Here is a 16,340-nt window from a genome sequence, read left to right on the forward strand (position 1 = left end):
AGATGTTACATTTAAAATTGAACTATGCAATTCAGCCACTGAAGGCTCACTGACCCAATGGATAACAGATAGGGCACAATTCATTATTGCATATTTTTGGTCTAGTGTCTAGTGTTTGGTGTTCTGTTACCTGTATTCAGTAGACCATATTCTTTCTTGAATTTGAACCTTTCTAAAATTCTTATTTGTATGTAATTGCAAGATATTTCTTGATGATCTCTAATGTCGGGATTTGGAGTTTCTAGATATTTTTGGCTGATTTGTCAACTATAACTTTAAAAAATGCAACTTTGGTGCAAGCATTCTCCAGTCCATCCATAGTTTGATGAAATGTTTGCATGGCTTTTTGGTATCAATTTTATGTCATTAATGCAAAACATGGACAATTGTTTGCTTAAAAGTAAAAAATAGGTTTAAAGATAAGAACAGAGTGTTATCAGCTGCCTTGTCCTCATAAACACCTTCTGCTGTGCTGATGAGACCACGGAAATCATACAAGCAGGTCATTTTTGGGAAACTGAAATTTAGTGGAAATGAGTTTTTTGCGATTAATTTAATTTTCATGGTAAGAACTGAGTTTGCAATTTTGGGCAATTCATCTGATCTCTTTTCAGAATAATCTAGAGTGAACACAAATTACCAGTATAAAATCTAAGGCAGTAAACTGTGAAAGCCAAATTTGGTATCAGTCTGAAAACTTTTCACCACTATTGTACAGTCCTAGATATTCTTAGAAAAACTGCAAAAGGAAAAAATGAGGAATGGAAAAACATCTAAAGAAAAGTATAGCTGACTGCTAAAATCAGGATATCTAGTAGGAGACTCCAGGAAATTTCCCAGCATTTATTTGGACTAAAACAAAGCTTCTCTGATAGTTTTTTCACATGGATAAAATTATTTCTTTTGTTTTGACTAATTTCCTTCCCAAACCAGTGGCCCATTAGCGTACAACGAAACTAATGTTCCAATCCGTTTTTCTCAGCTTAAGTTCCTGAGGGTCAGTGGCTACTGCATTGAATCTGTAGAAAGTGAAAAAGATCAAAGCTTGAGATTTAGAAACCAACAAAAGCTACCCCTTTTGTTATCTTGCATGAATTTCTATGTGACACTTTACCAACAGGGACCTTTGTTAGTAATTTAAAATGAACTGCTGGCATGTAAGACTAAAAAGTGCATGTAAGGAGTTTTAATATAAAATAGATCTTTCTTTTCTACAACATAGGCATTTTCCTGCTGACCAGTTTTACTTTTACATATAAGAAGGCGAAAACAAAGTTACAAAGAAAACAGGAATCTTTCTGTTATTTAATCATCAGGAAAATATTGTCTAGATTTGACAAAACACCTACTTCAACAATAAGTCTTGTGGCTCTGTGGCGCAATGGATAGCGCATTGGACTTCTAGGGACCTGATGTGATTCAAAGGTTGTGGGTTCGAGTCCCACCAGAGTCGTATTTTGAGACATTAATACTTTAACTCGGTGGATCATGAAAAATGTTAATAACGTTTAGAGCAAATTAGATGTTACATTTAAAATTGAACTATGCAATTCAGCCACTGAAGGCTCACTGACCCAATGGATAATGGAGCTGATGTGATTCAAAGGTTGTGGGTTCGAGTCCCACCAGAGTCGTATTTTGAGACATTAATACTTTAACTCGGTGGATCTTGAAAAGATGAAAAATGTTAATAACGTTTAGAGCAAATTAGATGTTACATTTAAAATTGAACTATGCAATTCAGCCACTGAAGGCTCACTGACCCAATGGATAACAGATAGGGCACAATTCATTATTGCATATTTTTGGTCTAGTGTCTAGTGTTTGGTGTTCTGTTACCTGTATTCAGTAGACCATATTCTTTCTTGAATTTGAACCTTTCTAATATTCTTATTTGTATGTAATTGCAAGATATTTCTTGATGATCTCTAATGTCGGGATTTGGAGTTTCTAGATATTTTTGGCTGATTTGTCAACTATAACTTTAAAAAATGCAACTTTGGTGCAAGCATTCTCCAGTCCATCCATAGTTTGATGAAATGTTTGCATGGCTTTTTGGTATCAATTTTATGTCATTAATGCAAAACATGGACAATTGTTTGCTTAAAAGTAAAAAATAGGTTTAAAGATAAGAACAGAGTGTTATCAGCTGCCTTGTCCTCATAAACACCTTCTGCTGTGCTGATGAGACCACGGAAATCATACAAGCAGGTCATTTTTGGGAAACTGAAATTTAGTGGAAATGAGTTTTTTGCGATTAATTTAATTTTCATGGTAAGAACTGAGTTTGCAATTTTGGGCAATTCATCTGATCTCTTTTCAGAATAATCTAGAGTGAACACAAATTACCAGTATAAAATCTAAGGCAGTAAACTGTGAAAGCCAAATTTGGTATCAGTCTGAAAACTTTTCACCACTATTGTACAGTCCTAGATATTCTTAGAAAAACTGCAAAAGGAAAAAATGAGGAATGGAAAAACATCTAAAGAAAAGTATAGCTGACTGCTAAAATCAGGATATCTAGTAGGAGACTCCAGGAAATTTCCCAGCATTTATTTGGACTAAAACAAAGCTTCTCTGATAGTTTTTTCACATGGATAAAATTATTTCTTTTGTTTTGACTAATTTCCTTCCCAAACCAGTGGCCCATTAGCGTACAACGAAACTAATGTTCCAATCCGTTTTTCTCAGCTTAAGTTCCTGAGGGTCAGTGGCTACTGCATTGAATCTGTAGAAAGTGAAAAAGATCAAAGCTTGAGATTTAGAAACCAACAAAAGCTACCCCTTTTGTTATCTTGCATGAATTTCTATGTGACACTTTACCAACAGGGACCTTTGTTAGTAATTTAAAATGAACTGCTGGCATGTAAGACTAAAAAGTGCATGTAAGGAGTTTTAATATAAAATAGATCTTTCTTTTCTACAACATAGGCATTTTCCTGCTGACCAGTTTTACTTTTACATATAAGAAGGCGAAAACAAAGTTACAAAGAAAACAGGAATCTTTCTGTTATTTAATCATCAGGAAAATATTGTCTAGATTTGACAAAACACCTACTTCAACAATAAGTCTTGTGGCTCTGTGGCGCAATGGATAGCGCATTGGACTTCTAGGGACCTGATGTGATTCAAAGGTTGTGGGTTCGAGTCCCACCAGAGTCGTATTTTGAGACATTAATACTTTAACTCGGTGGATCATGAAAAATGTTAATAACGTTTAGAGCAAATTAGATGTTACATTTAAAATTGAACTATGCAATTCAGCCACTGAAGGCTCACTGACCCAATGGATAATGGAGCTGATGTGATTCAAAGGTTGTGGGTTCGAGTCCCACCAGAGTCGTATTTTGAGACATTAATACTTTAACTCGGTGGATCTTGAAAAGATGAAAAATGTTAATAACGTTTAGAGCAAATTAGATGTTACATTTAAAATTGAACTATGCAATTCAGCCACTGAAGGCTCACTGACCCAATGGATAACAGATAGGGCACAATTCATTATTGCATATTTTTGGTCTAGTGTCTAGTGTTTGGTGTTCTGTTACCTGTATTCAGTAGACCATATTCTTTCTTGAATTTGAACCTTTCTAAAATTCTTATTTGTATGTAATTGCAAGATATTTCTTGATGATCTCTAATGTCGGGATTTGGAGTTTCTAGATATTTTTGGCTGATTTGTCAACTATAACTTTAAAAAATGCAACTTTGGTGCAAGCATTCTCCAGTCCATCCATAGTTTGATGAAATGTTTGCATGGCTTTTTGGTATCAATTTTATGTCATTAATGCAAAACATGGACAATTGTTTGCTTAAAAGTAAAAAATAGGTTTAAAGATAAGAACAGAGTGTTATCAGCTGCCTTGTCCTCATAAACACCTTCTGCTGTGCTGATGAGACCACGGAAATCATACAAGCAGGTCATTTTTGGGAAACTGAAATTTAGTGGAAATGAGTTTTTTGCGATTAATTTAATTTTCATGGTAAGAACTGAGTTTGCAATTTTGGGCAATTCATCTGATCTCTTTTCAGAATAATCTAGAGTGAACACAAATTACCAGTATAAAATCTAAGGCAGTAAACTGTGAAAGCCAAATTTGGTATCAGTCTGAAAACTTTTCACCACTATTGTACAGTCCTAGATATTCTTAGAAAAACTGCAAAAGGAAAAAATGAGGAATGGAAAAACATCTAAAGAAAAGTATAGCTGACTGCTAAAATCAGGATATCTAGTAGGAGACTCCAGGAAATTTCCCAGCATTTATTTGGACTAAAACAAAGCTTCTCTGATAGTTTTTTCACATGGATAAAATTATTTCTTTTGTTTTGACTAATTTCCTTCCCAAACCAGTGGCCCATTAGCGTACAACGAAACTAATGTTCCAATCCGTTTTTCTCAGCTTAAGTTTCTGAGGGTCAGTGGCTACTGCATTGAATCTGTAGAAAGTGAAAAAGATCAAAGCTTGAGATTTAGAAGCCAACAAAAGCTACCCCTTTTGTTATCTTGCATGAATTTCTATGTGACACTTTACCAACAGGGACCTTTGTTAGTAATTTAAAATGAACTGCTGGCATGTAAGACTAAAAAGTGCATGTAAGGAGTTTTAATATAAAATAGATCTTTCTTTTCTACAACATAGGCATTTTCCTGCTGACCAGTTTTACTTTTACATATAAGAAGGCGAAAACAAAGTTACAAAGAAAACAGGAATCTTTCTGTTATTTAATCATCAGGAAAATATTGTCTAGATTTGACAAAACACCTACTTCAACAAAAAGGCTTGTGGCTCTGTGGCGCAATGGATAGCGCATTTGACTTCTAGGGAGCTGATGTGATTCAAAGGTTGTGGGTTCGAGTCCCACCAGAGTCGTATTTTGAGACATTAATACTTTAACTCGGTTGATCTTGAAAAGATGAAAAATGTTAATAAGGCTCACTGACCCAATGGATAACAGATAGGGCACAATTCATTATTGCATATTTTTGGTCTAGTGTCTAGTGTTTGGTGTTCTGTTACCTGTATTCAGTAGACCATATTCTTTCTTGAATTTGAACCTTTCTAAAATTCTTATTTGTATGTGATTGCAAGATATTTCTTGATGATCTCTAATGTCGGGATTTGGAGTTTCTAGATATTTTTGGCTGATTTGTCAACTATAACTTTAAAAAATGCAACTTTGGTGCAAGCATTCTCCAGTCCATCCATAGTTTGATGAAATGTTTGCATGGCTTTTTGGTATCAATTTTATGTCATTAATGCAAAACATGGACAATTGTTTGCTTAAAAGTAAAAAATAGGTTTAAAGATAAGAACAGAGTGTTATCAGCTGCCTTGTCCTCATAAACACCTTCTGCTGTGCTGATGAGACCACGGAAATCATACAAGCAGGTCATTTTTGGGAAACTGAAATTTAGTGGAAATGAGTTTTTTGCGATTAATTTAATTTTCATGGTAAGAACTGAGTTTGCAATTTTGGGCAATTCATCTGATCTCTTTTCAGAATAATCTAGAGTTAACACAAATTACCAGTATAAAATCTAAGGCAGTAAACTGTGAAAGCCAAATTTGGTATCAGTCTGAAAACTTTTCACCACTATTGTACAGTCCTAGATATTCTTAGAAAAACTGCAAAAGGAAAAAATGAGGAATGGAAAAACATCTAAAGAAAAGTATAGCTGACTGCTAAAATCAGGATATCTAGTAGGAGACTCCAGGAAATTTCCCAGCATTTATTTGGACTAAAACAAAGCTTCTCTGATAGTTTTTTCACATGGATAAAATTATTTATTTTGTTTTGACTAATTTCCTTCCCAAACCAGTGGCCCATTAGCGTACAACGAAACTAATGTTCCAATCCGTTTTTCTCAGCTTAAGTTCCTGAGGGTCAGTGGCTACTGCATTGAATCTGGAGAAAGTGAAAAAGATCAAAGCTTGAGATTTAGAAACCAACAAAAGCTACCCCTTTTGTTATCTTGCATGAATTTCTATGTGACACTTTACCAACAGGGACCTTTGTTAGTAATTTAAAATGAACTGCTGGCATGTAAGACTAAAAAGTGCATGTAAGGAGTTTTAATATAAAATAGATCTTTCTTTTCTACAACATAGGCATTTTCCTGCTGACCAGTTTTACTTTTGCATATAAGAAGGCGAAAACAAAGTTACAAAGAAAACAGGAATCTTTCTGTTATTTAATCATCAGGAAAATATTGTCTAGATTTGACAAAACACCTACTTCAAAAAAAGGCTTGTGGCTCTGTGGCGCAATGGATAGTGCATTGGACTTCTAAGGAGCTGATGTGATTCAAAGGTTGTGGGTTCGAGTCCCACCAGAGTCGTATTTTGAGACATTAATACTTTAACTCGGTTGATCTTGAAAAGATGAAAAATGTTAATAAGGCTCACTGACCCAATGGATAACAGATAGGGCACAATTCATTATTGCATATTTTTGGTCTAGTGTCTAGTGTTTGGTGTTCTGTTACCTGTATTCAGTAGACCATATTCTTTCTTGAATTTGAACCTTTCTAAAATTCTTATTTGTATGTGATTGCAAGATATTTCTTGATGATCTCTAATGTCGGGATTTGGAGTTTCTAGATATTTTTGGCTGATTTGTCAACTATAACTTTAAAAAATGCAACTTTGGTGCAAGCATTCTCCAGTCCATCCATAGTTTGATGAAATGTTTGCATGGCTTTTTGGTATCAATTTTATGTCATTAATGCAAAACATGGACAATTGTTTGCTTAAAAGTAAAAAATAGGTTTAAAGATAAGAACAGAGTGTTATCAGCTGCCTTGTCCTCATAAACACCTTCTGCTGTGCTGATGAGACCACGGAAATCATACAAGCAGGTCATTTTTGGGAAACTGAAATTTAGTGGAAATGAGTTTTTTGCGATTAATTTAATTTTCATGGTAAGAACTGAGTTTGCAATTTTGGGCAATTCATCTGATCTCTTTTCAGAATAATCTAGAGTTAACACAAATTACCAGTATAAAATCTAAGGCAGTAAACTGTGAAAGCCAAATTTGGTATCAGTCTGAAAACTTTTCACCACTATTGTACAGTCCTAGATATTCTTAGAAAAACTGCAAAAGGAAAAAATGAGGAATGGAAAAACATCTAAAGAAAAGTATAGCTGACTGCTAAAACCAGGATATCTAGTAGGAGACTCCAGGAAATTTCCCAGCATTTATTTGGACTAAAACAAAGCTTCTCTGATAGTTTTTTCACATGGATAAAATTATTTATTTTGTTTTGACTAATTTCCTTCCCAAACCAGTGGCCCATTAGCGTACAACGAAACTAATGTTCCAATCCGTTTTTCTCAGCTTAAGTTCCTGAGGGTCAGTGGCTACTGCATTGAATCTGTAGAAAGTGAAAAAGATCAAAGCTTGAGATTTAGAAACCAACAAAAGCTACCCCTTTTGTTATCTTGCATGAATTTCTATGTGACACTTTACCAACAGGGACCTTTGTTAGTAATTTAAAATGAACTGCTGGCATGTAAGACTAAAAAGTGCATGTAAGGAGTTTTAATATAAAATAGATCTTTCTTTTCTACAACATAGGCATTTTCCTGCTGACCAGTTTTACTTTTGCATATAAGAAGGCGAATACAAAGTTACAAAGAAAACAGGAATCTTTCTGTTATTTAATCATCAGGAAAATATTGTCTAGATTTGACAAAACACCTACTTCATAAAAAGGCTTGTGGCTCTGTGGCGCAATGGATAGCGCATTGGACTTCTAGGGATCTGATGTGATTCAAAGGTTGTGGGTTCGAGTCCCACCAGAGTCGTATTTTGAGACATTAATACTTTAACTCGGTGGATCTTGAAAAGATGAAAAATGTTAATAACGTTTAGAGCAAATTAGATGTTACATTTAAAATTGAACTATGCAATTCAGCCACTTAAGGCTCACTGACCCAATGGATAACAGATAGGGCACAATTCATTATTGCATATTTTTGGTCTAGTGTCTAGTGTTTGGTGTTCTGTTACCTGTATTCAGTAGACCATATTCTTTCTTGAATTTGAACCTTTCTAAAATTCTTATTTGTATGTGATTGCAAGATATTTCTTGATGATCTCTAATGTCGCGATTTGGAGTTTCTAGATATTTTTGGCTGATTTGTCAACTATAACTTTAAAAAATGCAACTTTGGTGCAAGCATTCTCCAGTCCATCCATAGTTTGATGAAATGTTTGCATGGCTTTTTGGTATCAATTTTATGTCATTAATGCAAAACATGGACAATTGTTTGCTTAAAAGTAAAAAATAGGTTTAAAGATAAGAACAGAGTGTTATCAGCTGCCTTGTCCTCATAAACACCTTCTGCTGTGCTGATGAGACCACGGAAATCATACAAGCAGGTCATTTTTGGGAAACTGAAATTTAGTGGAAATGAGTTTTTTGCGATTAATTTAATTTTCATGGTAAGAACTGAGTTTGCAATTTTGGGCAATTCATCTGATCTCTTTTCAGAATAATCTAGAGTTAACACAAATTACCAGTATAAAATCTAAGGCAGTAAACTGTGAAAGCCAAATTTGGTATCAGTCTGAAAACTTTTCACCACTATTGTACAGTCCTAGATATTCTTAGAAAAACTGCAAAAGGAAAAAATGAGGAATGGAAAAACATCTAAAGAAAAGTATAGCTGACTGCTAAAACCAGGATATCTAGTAGGAGACTCCAGGAAATTTCCCAGCATTTATTTGGACTAAAACAAAGCTTCTCTGATAGTTTTTTCACATGGATAAAATTATTTATTTTGTTTTGACTAATTTCCTTCCCAAACCAGTGGCCCATTAGCGTACAACAAAACTAATGTTCCAATCCGTTTTTCTCAGCTTAAGTTCCTGAGGGTCAGTGGCTACTGCATTGAATCTGTAGAAAGTGAAAAAGATCAAAGCTTGAGATTTAGAAACCAACAAAAGCTACCCCTTTTGTTATCTTGCATGAATTTCTATGTGACACTTTACCAACAGGGACCTTTGTTAGTAATTTAAAATGAACTGCTGGCATGTAAGACTAAAAAGTGCATGTAAGGAGTTTTAATATAAAATAGATCTTTCTTTTCTACAACATAGGCATTTTCCTGCTGACCAGTTTTACTTTTACATATAAGAAGGCGAAAACAAAGTTACAAAGAAAACAGGAATCTTTCTGTTATTTAATCATCAGGAAAATATTGTCTAGATTTGACAAAACACCTACTTCAACAATAAGTCTTGTGGCTCTGTGGCGCAATGGATAGCGCATTGGACTTCTAGGGACCTGATGTGATTCAAAGGTTGTGGGTTCGAGTCCCACCAGAGTCGTATTTTGAGACATTAATACTTTAACTCGGTGGATCATGAAAAATGTTAATAACGTTTAGAGCAAATTAGATGTTACATTTAAAATTGAACTATGCAATTCAGCCACTGAAGGCTCACTGACCCAATGGATAATGGAGCTGATGTGATTCAAAGGTTGTGGGTTCGAGTCCCACCAGAGTCGTATTTTGAGACATTAATACTTTAACTCGGTGGATCTTGAAAAGATGAAAAATGTTAATAACGTTTAGAGCAAATTAGATGTTACATTTAAAATTGAACTATGCAATTCAGCCACTGAAGGCTCACTGACCCAATGGATAACAGATAGGGCACAATTCATTATTGCATATTTTTGGTCTAGTGTCTAGTGTTTGGTGTTCTGTTACCTGTATTCAGTAGACCATATTCTTTCTTGAATTTGAACCTTTCTAAAATTCTTATTTGTATGTAATTGCAAGATATTTCTTGATGATCTCTAATGTCGGGATTTGGAGTTTCTAGATATTTTTGGCTGATTTGTCAACTATAACTTTAAAAAATGCAACTTTGGTGCAAGCATTCTCCAGTCCATCCATAGTTTGATGAAATGTTTGCATGGCTTTTTGGTATCAATTTTATGTCATTAATGCAAAACATGGACAATTGTTTGCTTAAAAGTAAAAAATAGGTTTAAAGATAAGAACAGAGTGTTATCAGCTGCCTTGTCCTCATAAACACCTTCTGCTGTGCTGATGAGACCACGGAAATCATACAAGCAGGTCATTTTTGGGAAACTGAAATTTAGTGGAAATGAGTTTTTTGCGATTAATTTAATTTTCATGGTAAGAACTGAGTTTGCAATTTTGGGCAATTCATCTGATCTCTTTTCAGAATAATCTAGAGTGAACACAAATTACCAGTATAAAATCTAAGGCAGTAAACTGTGAAAGCCAAATTTGGTATCAGTCTGAAAACTTTTCACCACTATTGTACAGTCCTAGATATTCTTAGAAAAACTGCAAAAGGAAAAAATGAGGAATGGAAAAACATCTAAAGAAAAGTATAGCTGACTGCTAAAATCAGGATATCTAGTAGGAGACTCCAGGAAATTTCCCAGCATTTATTTGGACTAAAACAAAGCTTCTCTGATAGTTTTTTCACATGGATAAAATTATTTCTTTTGTTTTGACTAATTTCCTTCCCAAACCAGTGGCCCATTAGCGTACAACGAAACTAATGTTCCAATCCGTTTTTCTCAGCTTAAGTTCCTGAGGGTCAGTGGCTACTGCATTGAATCTGTAGAAAGTGAAAAAGATCAAAGCTTGAGATTTAGAAGCCAACAAAAGCTACCCCTTTTGTTATCTTGCATGAATTTCTATGTGACACTTTACCAACAGGGACCTTTGTTAGTAATTTAAAATGAACTGCTGGCATGTAAGACTAAAAAGTGCATGTAAGGAGTTTTAATATAAAATAGATCTTTCTTTTCTACAACATAGGCATTTTCCTGCTGACCAGTTTTACTTTTACATATAAGAAGGCGAAAACAAAGTTACAAAGAAAACAGGAATCTTTCTGTTATTTAATCATCAGGAAAATATTGTCTAGATTTGACAAAACACCTACTTCAACAAAAAGGCTTGTGGCTCTGTGGCGCAATGGATAGCGCATTTGACTTCTAGGGAGCTGATGTGATTCAAAGGTTGTGGGTTCGAGTCCCACCAGAGTCGTATTTTGAGACATTAATACTTTAACTCGGTTGATCTTGAAAAGATGAAAAATGTTAATAAGGCTCACTGACCCAATGGATAACAGATAGGGCACAATTCATTATTGCATATTTTTGGTCTAGTGTCTAGTGTTTGGTGTTCTGTTACCTGTATTCAGTAGACCATATTCTTTCTTGAATTTGAACCTTTCTAAAATTCTTATTTGTATGTGATTGCAAGATATTTCTTGATGATCTCTAATGTCGGGATTTGGAGTTTCTAGATATTTTTGGCTGATTTGTCAACTATAACTTTAAAAAATGCAACTTTGGTGCAAGCATTCTCCAGTCCATCCATAGTTTGAGGAAATGTTTGCATGGCTTTTTGGTATCAATTTTATGTCATTAATGCAAAACATGGACAATTGTTTGCTTAAAAGTAAAAAATAGGTTTAAAGATAAGAACAGAGTGTTATCAGCTGCCTTGTCCTCATAAACACCTTCTGCTGTGCTGATGAGACCACGGAAATCATACAAGCAGGTCATTTTTGGGAAACTGAAATTTAGTGGAAATGAGTTTTTTGCGATTAATTTAATTTTCATGGTAAGAACTGAGTTTGCAATTTTGGGCAATTCATCTGATCTCTTTTCAGAATAATCTAGAGTTAACACAAATTACCAGTATAAAATCTAAGGCAGTAAACTGTGAAAGCCAAATTTGGTATCAGTCTGAAAACTTTTCACCACTATTGTACAGTCCTAGATATTCTTAGAAAAACTGCAAAAGGAAAAAATGAGGAATGGAAAAACATCTAAAGAAAAGTATAGCTGACTGCTAAAATCAGGATATCTAGTAGGAGACTCCAGGAAATTTCCCAGCATTTATTTGGACTAAAACAAAGCTTCTCTGATAGTTTTTTCACATGGATAAAATTATTTATTTTGTTTTGACTAATTTCCTTCCCAAACCAGTGGCCCATTAGCGTACAACGAAACTAATGTTCCAATCCGTTTTTCTCAGCTTAAGTTCCTGAGGGTCAGTGGCTACTGCATTGAATCTGGAGAAAGTGAAAAAGATCAAAGCTTGAGATTTAGAAACCAACAAAAGCTACCCCTTTTGTTATCTTGCATGAATTTCTATGTGACACTTTACCAACAGGGACCTTTGTTAGTAATTTAAAATGAACTGCTGGCATGTAAGACTAAAAAGTGCATGTAAGGAGTTTTAATATAAAATAGATCTTTCTTTTCTACAACATAGGCATTTTCCTGCTGACCAGTTTTACTTTTGCATATAAGAAGGCGAAAACAAAGTTACAAAGAAAACAGGAATCTTTCTGTTATTTAATCATCAGGAAAATATTGTCTAGATTTGACAAAACACCTACTTCAAAAAAAGGCTTGTGGCTCTGTGGCGCAATGGATAGTGCATTGGACTTCTAAGGAGCTGATGTGATTCAAAGGTTGTGGGTTCGAGTCCCACCAGAGTCGTATTTTGAGACATTAATACTTTAACTCGGTTGATCTTGAAAAGATGAAAAATGTTAATAAGGCTCACTGACCCAATGGATAACAGATAGGGCACAATTCATTATTGCATATTTTTGGTCTAGTGTCTAGTGTTTGGTGTTCTGTTACCTGTATTCAGTAGACCATATTCTTTCTTGAATTTGAACCTTTCTAAAATTCTTATTTGTATGTGATTGCAAGATATTTCTTGATGATCTCTAATGTCGGGATTTGGAGTTTCTAGATATTTTTGGCTGATTTGTCAACTATAACTTTAAAAAATGCAACTTTGGTGCAAGCATTCTCCAGTCCATCCATAGTTTGATGAAATGTTTGCATGGCTTTTTGGTATCAATTTTATGTCATTAATGCAAAACATGGACAATTGTTTGCTTAAAAGTAAAAAATAGGTTTAAAGATAAGAACAGAGTGTTATCAGCTGCCTTGTCCTCATAAACACCTTCTGCTGTGCTGATGAGACCACGGAAATCATACAAGCAGGTCATTTTTGGGAAACTGAAATTTAGTGGAAATGAGTTTTTTGCGATTAATTTAATTTTCATGGTAAGAACTGAGTTTGCAATTTTGGGCAATTCATCTGATCTCTTTTCAGAATAATCTAGAGTTAACACAAATTACCAGTATAAAATCTAAGGCAGTAAACTGTGAAAGCCAAATTTGGTATCAGTCTGAAAACTTTTCACCACTATTGTACAGTCCTAGATATTCTTAGAAAAACTGCAAAAGGAAAAAATGAGGAATGGAAAAACATCTAAAGAAAAGTATAGCTGACTGCTAAAATCAGGATATCTAGTAGGAGACTCCAGGAAATTTCCCAGCATTTATTTGGACTAAAACAAAGCTTCTCTGATAGTTTTTTCACATGGATAAAATTATTTATTTTGTTTTGACTAATTTCCTTCCCAAACCAGTGGCCCATTAGCGTACAACGAAACTAATGTTCCAATCCGTTTTTCTCAGCTTAAGTTCCTGAGGGTCAGTGGCTACTGCATTGAATCTGTAGAAAGTGAAAAAGATCAAAGCTTGAGATTTAGAAGCCAACAAAAGCTACCCCTTTTGTTATCTTGCATGAATTTCTATGTGACACTTTACCAACAGGGACCTTTGTTAGTAATTTAAAATGAACTGCTGGCATGTAAGACTAAAAAGTGCATGTAAGGAGTTTTAATATAAAATAGATCTTTCTTTTCTACAACATAGGCATTTTCCTGCTGACCAGTTTTACTTTTACATATAAGAAGGCGAAAACAAAGTTACAAAGAAAACAGGAATCTTTCTGTTATTTAATCATCAGGAAAATATTGTCTAGATTTGACAAAACACCTACTTCAAAAAAAGGCTTGTGGCTCTGTGGCGCAATGGATAGTGCATTGGACTTCTAGTGAGCTGATGTGATTCAAAGTTTGTGGGTTCGAGTCCCACCAGAGTCGTATTTTGAGACATTAATACTTTAACTCGGTTGATCTTGAAAAGATTAAAAATGTTAATAACGTTTAGAGCAAATTAGATGTTACATTTAAAATTGAACTATGCAATTCAGCCACTGAAGGCTCACTGACCCAATGGATAACAGATGGGGCACAATTCATTATTGCATATTTTTGGTCTAGTGTTTGGTGTTCTGTTACCTGTATTCAGTAGACCATATTCTTTCTTGAATTTGAACCTTTCTAAAATTCTTATTTGTATGTGATTGCAAGATATTTCTTGATGATCTCTAATGTCGGGATTTGGAGTTTCTAGATATTTTTGGCTGATTTGTCAACTATAACTTTAAAAAATGCAACTTTGGTGCAAGCATTCTCCAGTCCATCCATAGTTTGATGAAATGTTTGCATGGCTTTTTGGTATCAATTTTATGTCATTAATGCAAAACATGGACAATTGTTTGCTTAAAAGTAAAAAATAGGTTTAAAGATAAGAACAGAGTGTTATCAGCTGCCTTGTCCTCATAAACACCTTCTGCTGTGCTGATGAGACCACGGAAATCATACAAGCAGGTCATTTTTGGGAAACTGAAATTTAGTGGAAATGAGTTTTTTGCGATTAATTTAATTTTCATGGTAAGAACTGAGTTTGCAATTTTGGGCAATTCATCTGATCTCTTTTCAGAATAATATAGAGTTAACACAAATTACCAGTATAAAATCTAAGGCAGTAAACTGTGAAAGCCAAATTTGGTATCAGTCTGAAAACTTTTCACCACTATTGTACAGTCCTAGATATTCTTAGAAAAACTGCAAAAGGAAAAAATGAGGAATGGAAAAACATCTAAAGAAAAGTATAGCTGACTGCTAAAATCAGGATATCTAGTAGGAGACTCCAGGAAATTTCCCAGCATTTATTTGGACTAAAACAAAGCTTCTCTGATAGTTTTTTCACATGGATAAAATTATTTATTTTGTTTTGACTAATTTCCTTCCCAAACCAGTGGCCCATTAGCGTACAACGAAACTAATGTTCCAATCCGTTTTTCTCAGCTTAAGTTCCTGAGGGTCAGTGGCTACTGCATTGAATCTGTAGAAAGTGAAAAAGATCAAAGCTTGAGATTTAGAAACCAACAAAAGCTACCCCTTTTGTTATCTTGCATGAATTTCTATGTGACACTTTACCAACAGGGACCTTTGTTAGTAATTTAAAATGAACTGCTGGCATGTAAGACTAAAAAGTGCTTGTAAGGAGTTTTAATATAAAATAGATCTTTCTTTTCTACAACATAGGCATTTTCCTGCTGACCAGTTTTACTTTTACATATAAGAAGGCGAAAACAAAGTTACAAAGAAAACAGGAATCTTTCTGTTATTTAATCATCAGGAAAATATTGTCTAGATTTGACAAAACACCTACTTCAACAAAAAGGCTTGTGGCTCTGTGGCGCAATGGATAGCGCATTGGACTTCTAGGGAGCTGATGTGATTCAAAGGTTGTGGGTTCGAGTCCCACCAGAGTCGTATTTTGAGACATTAATACTTTAACTCGGTTGATCTTGAAAAGAGGAAAAATGTTAATAACGTTTAGAGCAAATTAGATGTTACATTTAAAATTGAACTATGCAATTCAGCCACTGAAGGCTCACTGACCCAATGGATAACAGATAGGGCACAATTCATTATTGCATATTTTTGGTCTAGTGTTTGGTGTTCTGTTACCTGTATTCAGTAGACCATATTCTTTCTTGAATTTGAACCTTTCTAAAATTCTTATTTGTATGTGATTGCAAGATATTTCTTGATGATCTCTAATGTCGGGATTTGGAGTTTCTAGATATTTTTGGCTGATTTGTCAACTATAACTTTAAAAAATGCAACTTTGGTGCAAGCATTCTCCAGTCCATCCATAGTTTGATGAAATGTTTGCATGGCTTTTTGGTATCAATTTTATGTCATTAATGCAAAACATGGACAATTGTTTGCTTAAAAGTAAAAAATAGGTTTAAAGATAAGAACAGAGTGTTATCAGCTGCCTTGTCCTCATAAACACCTTCTGCTGTGCTGATGAGACCACGGAAATCATACAAGCAGGTCATTTTTGGGAAACTGAAATTTAGTGGAAATGAGTTTTTTGCGATTAATTTAATTTTCATGGTAAGAACTGAGTTTGCAATTTTGGGCAATTCATCTGATCTCTTTTCAGAATAATCTAGAGTTAACACAAATTACCAGTATAAAATCTAAGGCAGTAAACTGTGAAAGCCAAATTTGGTATCAGTCTGAAAACTTTTCACCACTATTGTACAGTCCTAGATATTCTTAGAAAAACTGCAAAAGGAAAAAATGAGGAATGGAA

The 16,340-nt window shown here is 34.4% G+C and overlaps 10 non-coding genes across 10 annotated transcripts; all 10 read left to right on the forward strand.

The window, feature by feature from the left end:
* Window positions 1-1,367: 1,367 nt before the first annotated feature.
* On the forward strand, window positions 1,368-1,453 carry TRNAR-UCU (transfer RNA arginine (anticodon UCU)). Its single transcript is given in 2 exon segments — window positions 1,368-1,404; window positions 1,418-1,453. It is a non-coding gene; the product is annotated as a tRNA-Arg (tRNA).
* Window positions 1,454-3,076: 1,623 nt separating this feature from the next.
* On the forward strand, window positions 3,077-3,162 carry TRNAR-UCU (transfer RNA arginine (anticodon UCU)). Its single transcript is given in 2 exon segments — window positions 3,077-3,113; window positions 3,127-3,162. It is a non-coding gene; the product is annotated as a tRNA-Arg (tRNA).
* Window positions 3,163-4,785: 1,623 nt separating this feature from the next.
* Window positions 4,786-4,871, forward strand: TRNAR-UCU (transfer RNA arginine (anticodon UCU)). Its single transcript is given in 2 exon segments — window positions 4,786-4,822; window positions 4,837-4,871. It is a non-coding gene; the product is annotated as a tRNA-Arg (tRNA).
* A 1,383-nt stretch (window positions 4,872-6,254) lies between these two features.
* On the forward strand, window positions 6,255-6,340 carry TRNAR-UCU (transfer RNA arginine (anticodon UCU)). The gene is given in 2 exon segments: window positions 6,255-6,291; window positions 6,305-6,340. It is a non-coding gene; the product is annotated as a tRNA-Arg (tRNA).
* Window positions 6,341-7,723: 1,383 nt separating this feature from the next.
* On the forward strand, window positions 7,724-7,809 carry TRNAR-UCU (transfer RNA arginine (anticodon UCU)). The gene is given in 2 exon segments: window positions 7,724-7,760; window positions 7,774-7,809. It is a non-coding gene; the product is annotated as a tRNA-Arg (tRNA).
* A 1,442-nt stretch (window positions 7,810-9,251) lies between these two features.
* On the forward strand, window positions 9,252-9,337 carry TRNAR-UCU (transfer RNA arginine (anticodon UCU)). The gene is given in 2 exon segments: window positions 9,252-9,288; window positions 9,302-9,337. It is a non-coding gene; the product is annotated as a tRNA-Arg (tRNA).
* Window positions 9,338-10,960: 1,623 nt separating this feature from the next.
* On the forward strand, window positions 10,961-11,046 carry TRNAR-UCU (transfer RNA arginine (anticodon UCU)). Its single transcript is given in 2 exon segments — window positions 10,961-10,997; window positions 11,012-11,046. It is a non-coding gene; the product is annotated as a tRNA-Arg (tRNA).
* A 1,383-nt stretch (window positions 11,047-12,429) lies between these two features.
* Window positions 12,430-12,515, forward strand: TRNAR-UCU (transfer RNA arginine (anticodon UCU)). Its single transcript is given in 2 exon segments — window positions 12,430-12,466; window positions 12,480-12,515. It is a non-coding gene; the product is annotated as a tRNA-Arg (tRNA).
* A 1,383-nt stretch (window positions 12,516-13,898) lies between these two features.
* On the forward strand, window positions 13,899-13,984 carry TRNAR-UCU (transfer RNA arginine (anticodon UCU)). Its single transcript is given in 2 exon segments — window positions 13,899-13,935; window positions 13,949-13,984. It is a non-coding gene; the product is annotated as a tRNA-Arg (tRNA).
* A 1,435-nt stretch (window positions 13,985-15,419) lies between these two features.
* On the forward strand, window positions 15,420-15,505 carry TRNAR-UCU (transfer RNA arginine (anticodon UCU)). The gene is given in 2 exon segments: window positions 15,420-15,456; window positions 15,470-15,505. It is a non-coding gene; the product is annotated as a tRNA-Arg (tRNA).
* Window positions 15,506-16,340: the final 835 nt, after the last annotated feature.

The sequence above is a fragment of the Dendrobates tinctorius genome, unplaced genomic scaffold, assembly GCF_039654945.1.
Source record: "Dendrobates tinctorius isolate UK_male_01 unplaced genomic scaffold, ASM3965494v1 ptg000011l, whole genome shotgun sequence".
NCBI lineage: Eukaryota > Metazoa > Chordata > Amphibia > Anura > Dendrobatidae > Dendrobates > Dendrobates tinctorius.